The following is an 8,053-nucleotide window of genomic DNA, read 5'->3' on the forward strand; positions in this document are numbered from 1 at the left end:
AGGCCTCCTTTTATGTCAGGTTGAGTCTTTACCACACAAAAACAAAAGTGCAGAAGTGCTATAATTTATGGTAAGTGGTTTGAAAGTAGATGTGAAGGGGTGATATAAAGCATGGTCAGGGCATGGGCGGCTCCCCTCAGGAGATCATGGCGGAAGCCCTGAGGGCGGATGTGCGGGGCTTATTGAAGGAAGTTGAGGGGATCCTGGCTTCTTGGTAGAGTGGTCTAGCCAGGTATTGGGAGTGGGGAGTGGTCAAATGTTCTTGTGGGACTTTCCATGAGAGAGATCATACCAATCTCCCGTGGGCTCCCAAGCAGAATGGAACTATTGTGGGCCTAGGGGCAAAGCTGAACCCCACAACCAGCTCTCAGCATCCAGGTGGAGTCTGTGGTTGTGTCTTGCTGGGTTAAGATCAATTTAATCTCCTACATTCTCTCTCCTTCATGGCCTGCCCAGATCATACAGAGAAGCATGGTATTTCCAGCAACTGAATGTTTGTTCACAGAGTATCCCCCTCTGTTCATTCCAAGACTGACTCCATACTTTCTGTGTGGTTTGTTCCTGCTTTAGAGACGTGGGTTTAGTGTCTCCATGCCCTGGGTTTATAAACGTGGGTTCAAACATGGGTTTAGTGCCATCTCTGTGATTTCTCAACAAGAAGAACAGAAAATCAGATATCGTAGAGATCAGATCAAAGGGCGGGCTCAGAACAAGAAATAAAGATGCAAAACCGAGAGACAGAAGTGTCCCTCCCTTGGAAAGAAATGACGTCCTTGTACTTCTCACCTGGGCTTCCCTTTTCTCTTTAGGGTAATTGGGGTATGATTCAGAATACCATGTAAGATGCCGGACTATGAAGAACAAAACCAGGAAGGAGCATGGCCTTCAGGGAAAACTGTGCAGGGATGAGCCATCTGGAAAGTTCAAGTGACAAATGAGAGTTGGGGGAGGCCCCAGGTAGCGACCCCATTATGAGGCCTCAAACAAGTAAGGCCTGCCAGAGAGACCCATAGACAGGGGCCAGTCCTGAGACATCACTGAGAATTCCCATGACCAGTTCACTCAACTAGGATCTAATGTGAGAGCACTAGCAAACTTGGTCCTCTCTATCCACTCTACCATCCATTAATCTACCCATCCATCCAACCATCCACCCACCCACCCATCCATCTACTCATCCATCCATTCATTCATCCATCCAACCATCCATCCATCCATCCATCCATCCATCCATCCATCCTGCATGCATGCATGCATGCATGCATGCATAAATACATCTGTCTTTCCATCCATCCATCCATCTGTCCATCCATCCAACCACTCATCCATCCATCCATCCATCCATCCATAAATATATTTATCTTTCTATCCGTCAACCATCCATCCATCCACCCATCCATCCATCCATCCATCCATGCATAAATACATCTATCTTTCCATCCATCCATCCATCCACTCATCCATCCATCCATCCATAAATATATCTCTCTATCCATCTATCCATCCATCCATCCATGCATAAATACATCTATCTTTCCATCCATCCATCCATCCATCCATCCATCCACTCATCCATCCATCCATCCATAAATATATCTATCTTTCTGTCCATCCATCCATGCATCCACCCATCCATGCATGCATAAATACATCTATCTTTCCACCCACCCATCCATTCATCCGTCTGTCCATCCATCCGTCCTTCCAGCCACCTACCTATTCTTTTTATATTTCTACCCTCTTGACTTTAACAGAAGCATGCTCACCACGAATATTCTTAAAACCTGCTTCTCATCATGGATGTTTGCATCTGTGTTTGTTGGTTTTACATAGTGCCTGACAAGATCATCGTTACGTTGGTCACTATGTTTGGGGCACATGTTTATATCACCTCCTCCAAGGAGACACAATCAGCACACACAGAAAAAGTCTTGTGTTTGTTTTCCACAGCAGCCGGGTTGCTATCCCATGTTCGTCACTGAGGCTTGCAGGACCCCGGGTGCCCCACATTTAAGGTGGGGCTTCCGTGAGACTTCCGCTCCCCAGCATGAGGAGGGAAGGTGGGGCTGGTTCATTTCCTGCCTTCTTCTGGTTGCATTTCGTCTTGTCACTCACCAGGCATTGTGTGGACACCATGAGAAGACTCACATGCAGAATTCCAGGGACGTGTAGAGCTGGAAGGGGTGTTGGCCACCATGTCCCACCTCCCTCCTTCTATCCAGAGGGGCCCAGCAGCCACTGTGGCCAGGACTGCATGCCCAGGTCCCTCCATAACCTGGCCAGTCTCACTGCATGACCCTCCTGTCCTGGGCAGCCGGAGAAACAGAAGCTAATCTTATTGCTTTTCCCCTTGTGTACGGATGGCCAATGAAGGGTAAGGTTGACATACACAAAGGGACAATGGCAGATCAGCTGGTCAGCAAAGCCAGACACGAGCATGATCTTTCCACTGGAACACTGGTCCACGGAAGCGTGGTACTCTCTGAGGCTCTGACATTCAGTCATTTTTCCTAATGGTTACCTATCAGCCTCAGTGCCAAACAGACAACAACCACAGGTCTTCCCACTCCTCGTGAAGGCAGCAGAAATAATTCCGCGACCTGTCCCATTGCCATGGTGCATTTTATGAAAACATGCACCACCTGCGTGACCTTGCAATGATACTTGGCCTGTTCACCATTTGGGGGGAACCCTTTTGCATATTGGGGAATATGAAAAAAGGTATATTAGCAGTACAAACAAAAGCCCTCCTCCCGTGACCCTTGTCATTCTCATCTCCCTGGAGGAGACCCCATCCCCATAAAGCAGTCCCTCCCTGGTCCCCTCCCGAGCACCTGGAAGTCATGAACTCAGTGTTTATGGAATTGCCCATTCTGGATATTTCACATAAATAGAATCAACTAGAATTTGCCCAAATCTGGACTTCATACAAACAGAATGACACACTGTGCACCCTTTCACGTGTCTGGCTTCTCTCACGAGCATCGTCTGTTCAAGTTTCATCCACGTGATACCAGGTGTCAGACCTTCGCTCCTTGGTCATGGCTGAGTCATATTTCCTTGCAAGTGCCCCCCACCCTGACCCCCAGGAAAGAGAACCCGTTATTTCCGCCTCGAAAGAGGGCAACAGGGTATTCTGCTGATTTGGGAAACTGGGTGTGTTTTCAGCCTATGTTCTGGGAGTAGGTGTGAAGCCATCTGCCCCTCCCCCTGCTCATGCTGACTCTCTCTCTTTCTCAAATAAATAAATAAAACCTTAAAAAAAAAGAAATGAAGAGAAAGAGCCCAGCTTAGGCCTGGCCACTGGAAAATATTGGGAGAGCACATCGTGTTTGTTCTTTGCCTTGCATGCCTGCTTTCTCTCTTGGGTCCTCTGGTAGTCAGCTCCTTGCAGACAGATTTTCTCTGCTCTGCATGAATCATACAAGCAAAGGCGTAAGCCCTCCACTTCTCGGCTCATGAGGCCATCCATTTGTGACGGTTAATTTTATGTGTCAGCTTGGCTGGGCCACAGTGCTCAGATCTGTGGCCAAACACTCTTCTGAGTGTTTGTGTGATGTTAATTTGTGATTGAGATGCACATTGAAATCAGTGGGGTTTTTTTTTTTTTTTTGAGTAGAGGACATTGCCCTCCCTAACGTTGGTGGGCCTCGTCCAATCAGTTGAAGGACTTACACAAACAGAAACTGAGGTCCCCTCACCCCCGGAGCAAGAAGAAATTCAGCCTGCAGAAGTGTTCAGGCTCAAAATGTTAAGTCTTCACTGGGTCCCCAGCCTCCTGGTCCAACCTGCAGATTGAAGACTTGCACCTGCACAACTGTGTAAGCCAATCCCTTAAAATAAATGTCTCTATATCTCTATGCATCTGATTGGCCGAGCTCGAATCAGGTGTCTGAATCCAGGACCCACCCTCATACCATCAGAAGCTCTGCCAGAGGTCAAACTCCAGATCGGGGCTGGAGTGGGGGAGGGTGCTTCTTAGAGAAAGGTTGTCAGGGAAAAATCAGAAGTAGGAAGGGTGGCATGAAGAATTCTTTAAAAAAAAAATTAAAAGCGAACTTGTATGGTATTTGTCTTCCTCTGACTGACTTACTAGGCAATGCTGAAGGCAGCAAGGAAAAGATGGGGGTCATCCAATACAAAATCCACCAGGAAAAGGCAAACTCTGGGACAGTTCAGGGGCAAAAGGATAAAGAGAGAAAATGTAGAAAATCAGGTGAAAGTGTAATACATACAGATGTTATCATATGTATGCACAAGGACCACACAACAGCTGAGCATCCCAAAAAGCCAGAGATGGACCCGGAAGGGACAGCACGGATAGACTCCTTCTTTTAGGGCAGAGTTTCTCAGCTTTGGCACTAGTAACATGTGCGGTGGGTCATTTTCTGATGTGGGGCATCCTGGGCACTGTAGGGTGTGGAGCAGGGTCCCTGGTCTTCACCCACCATGTGCCAGTAAGATGTCCTCCTCAGTGTAACTGCCGGAATTGTCCTTGATTGCAAACTACTGCCATAGATACATAGATAGATAGACATATAGATAATCAATAGATGGATAGGTGGATGGATAGATGATAGAAAGATAATAGATGATGGATAGATAATGGATGGATGGATGGATGGATGGAAGATAGATACATAGATATATAGATGATGGATACATGGATAATAGGTATCTGATGAATGGATGGATAGATAGATACCTACATACATAGATCAACAGATAAATTATTGATGCTTACATGATCAATAAATACATAGATACATAGATGATGGGTGGATGGATGGATGATGGGTGCATGGGTTGATGGATGGATAGATAGATGGATGGATAGATGGATGGATGGATAGATGGTAGAGGGATAGATGATAGGTGGATGGATGGATGAATGGATGGATGGATGGATGGATGGATGGATGGATGGATGGTTGATGAATGGATAGGTTGATAAATGGATGGATAGATAGATGATGGATAGATGGATGGATGGATAGATGGTAGAGGGATAGATGATAGGTGGATGGATGGATGGATGGATGGATGGATGGATGGATGATTGCTTGGTTGGACAGGTAGAAGATGGATAGATGGATGGATAAATATATGGATGGATGGATTGTTGGATGGATGATTGGTTGCTTGGTTGGACAGGTAGAAGATGGATAGATGGATGGATGGATGGATGGATGGATGGATGGATGATTGGTTGGTTGGTTGGACAGGTAGAAGATGGATAGATGGATGGATAAATATATGGATGGATGGATAGATAGATGGGTAGTTGGATAGATGATAGGTGGATGGAGGGATAGATAGATAGAAATGATTGACAGGTAGAGATGATAAGTCAATACAGATGACCCACACACAGACACAAACGTAAAGAGACAGGTGAGGCTCTTTGCTCGGTTTCTGAGCTCTGAAAAACAGGAGAGTCTGAGAAGCAGGGGAGAAGGGCCCCTCGCTCTGAGCAGGTCTGTCTTCACTATGACAACAGAACATCAGACAAGGGGCGACCTCACACCAACCCTAGAGGAAAACCCCAAACCACATGGGGGTGGGTGATCTCTGTCGGTGGACCCACACCACCAGGTGCCTCAGGATCAACCCTTCACTGCTGCAAAAGCACACAGAGATCGCTACGGCCCCCTGACCCGCAGACGACCCCCGCTGTGGGAGCTGAGGTTTTCCGGAAGACTCACTGGGAAGGAGAGGGGTTGGGGGGGACAGTCCCTCAGGAGGCCAGCTCACAGCCTGGCCCTTGCACGGTGCAGGGGGCTGCATCAGGCGCCCAGGGGAGACCTCACGTTCCATCCTGGATACGTGTGCTGAGGAGTCTGGCTGATGCAGGGGTGAGCACAGAGGAGGCAGGGTCAAGACTGCCATCCCCCAGCCCCCAGCACCACTGACATATGAGACGGGGCTCACACTTTTGGTACCAGCGACCCACCAGCACCGAAGCCGACTGTCCGCTGAAGTGTTGTTCTCGCCACATCTCCGTTTCCCACAACACCCCTGTGTGCCCCAGAACGCCAGCCAGGACCCCATATGACATCAAGGAGCTCCTCTGGGCTGTGACACTTTGTCAGGCTCGCCTCGTTCCTGGTGTCTTTCTGGCACTTTCGAGGCATGATGTTTGGGGATTTTGTAGAATGTGCCTCTGTTGGGGTTTATTTGTGTGATGTTTTTCTCATGTTAGACTGGGGCTGTGGGTTTCGGGGAGCAAAAGCACAGAGGTGACACGGCTTTGCGGTCCCATGCTATCGAGGGCACCTGCTCTCAGCCTGAGTCGTCCCCGTGGACGCCGACCCTGAACACCTGGCTGTGGTCTGTCTGACAGGTGTCCCCATTGTGAGGTCACGACTTCCCTGCCTTGGATTCTCTGCTTGTTGGAAGGAGCGCACACTCAGGGGTGAGGATTCAGGTGAGCAGAAACGATTACCTTAGCACATCATCACTCCACCCGAGGTGCACTGCTCCCGATTCTCTCTATTCCCACTTCCGCATGGCCCGCCGAAGGCCTTTGCTTAGAGGCCATAATAGTAGTCGAAACACCAGGGCTAGGTTGGGACATCTGCAGTGGGAAGGGACAGCCCCCCACACCCAGCCATACCCTCCCATGTCCCACACCACCTGGAATTCCACATTAGAGATTCATTCCTTTGGCGTTGATGAGGTAGTAATGAACGGCCTTATTGAACTGGTATATTAACAGGAGACAATTTAATGAACCCCATTTCCAACCAAGACAAGAAGAGACCCAAGACAAGGAATCCCAAGGTCAAACGCGGAAGAGTGACCTGACTTGGTGGGTTCACCAAGCGGATGATGCCTCCTGACATTTTTGGCCCAGGGCTACCCTGCCTTGTCTTTCCCGAGCTTACAAGCCCAGGTGGGCCCCCCGCAGTTGTTTGCCATGGGGCAGGCCCTCTAAAAACCCCATTCGTAAAGGATGTTCCAAGGGTTGACCTCCACTCTCGCCAATGGCGTCCAGGCTCTGCGCGGGCTGTCCCCAGTAGCTTGACACCATGACTGTGTCCCGAATGGTTGCATGGCAACCACACCAGCACACGTATGTCTGGCTTTCTCGAGCTCTCTGGGAGGCAACGCGTCTGGGGAACGAGCCACGTGTGCACGTGCAGTGGGTCATGACCGCCAGTCACCCCCCAGCTAATCAATGACGCCCACCCCTGAGCGCTTTCCAGCACGAACGCTTAGGTTCAGAGAGGAGTGCAGGTCAGACGTCCTGGAGGATTGTTGCAAGTGTGATTCCTGTTTGCCAAGGAGGCTGTGCGTGTGCGTGTGCATGTGTGTGGACGCGTGCACATGTGTATGTGACCATCATGGGTTCGTCCTGGGGCACAGACGCTTGGTTTCAGGGTTCATACTCCACCAGGAGATCGTGCATCCACAGTGCTGTTCTGTAGCCAGAAGTGTCTGCAGATGAGAGGAAAAAGGAAATGTGGTGAATGTATTCTCTCATCTTATATACTCTATCATGTTATATATTATGCCGTTCTATTATGTATAAATTATATTATACAGGTTATACTATAGAGATTGTATTCAGTTCTATATATTATATACACTTATAGTATCTAGATTATATTATATATATGGGTATATATGGATATATATAGGTTATATTATATGTGCATTATATTTAATTGCATATAGTATATATTACATAGATTATTATATATAGATTTTATTTTATAGAGTATATGTAGATTATATTATATATAGATTATATTTTATTATATATAATTGTATATATAATCATATACTATCCATAGTATCTTATATATACACTATAGATATATATTAATATTATATATTATATATTTATATATGAAATATAATGTATGTTGTTATTATATATTATATTTATATATTATATTTATATATTATTATATTATAGATATTATAGATAATAACTGTAATATAATCTGCATATAATTGTGGACTATGTGTATTATATAATTACATGAAATATATATGATTATTATACAAAATATATTGTAATTATTATATAATATAATATTTTATA

The 8,053-nt window shown here is 46.6% G+C and overlaps 1 long non-coding RNA gene across 2 annotated transcripts in view; it reads right to left on the reverse strand.

Annotated features, from left to right (window-relative positions):
- Positions 1 to 6,709: 6,709 nt before the first annotated feature.
- Positions 6,710 to 8,053, reverse strand: part of LOC103666292 — an 11,030-nt gene continuing 9,686 nt past the window's right edge. For both annotated transcript variants that reach the window (XR_569457.2, XR_005835990.1), the window contains one exon: positions 6,710 to 7,440. This is a non-coding gene — a long non-coding RNA (uncharacterized LOC103666292). The remainder of the gene's footprint in view (positions 7,441 to 8,053) is intronic.

Source organism: Ursus maritimus (genome assembly GCF_017311325.1).
Source record: "Ursus maritimus isolate PB19 chromosome X unlocalized genomic scaffold, ASM1731132v1 scaffold_X1, whole genome shotgun sequence".
Classification (NCBI taxonomy): Eukaryota; Metazoa; Chordata; class Mammalia; order Carnivora; family Ursidae; genus Ursus; species Ursus maritimus.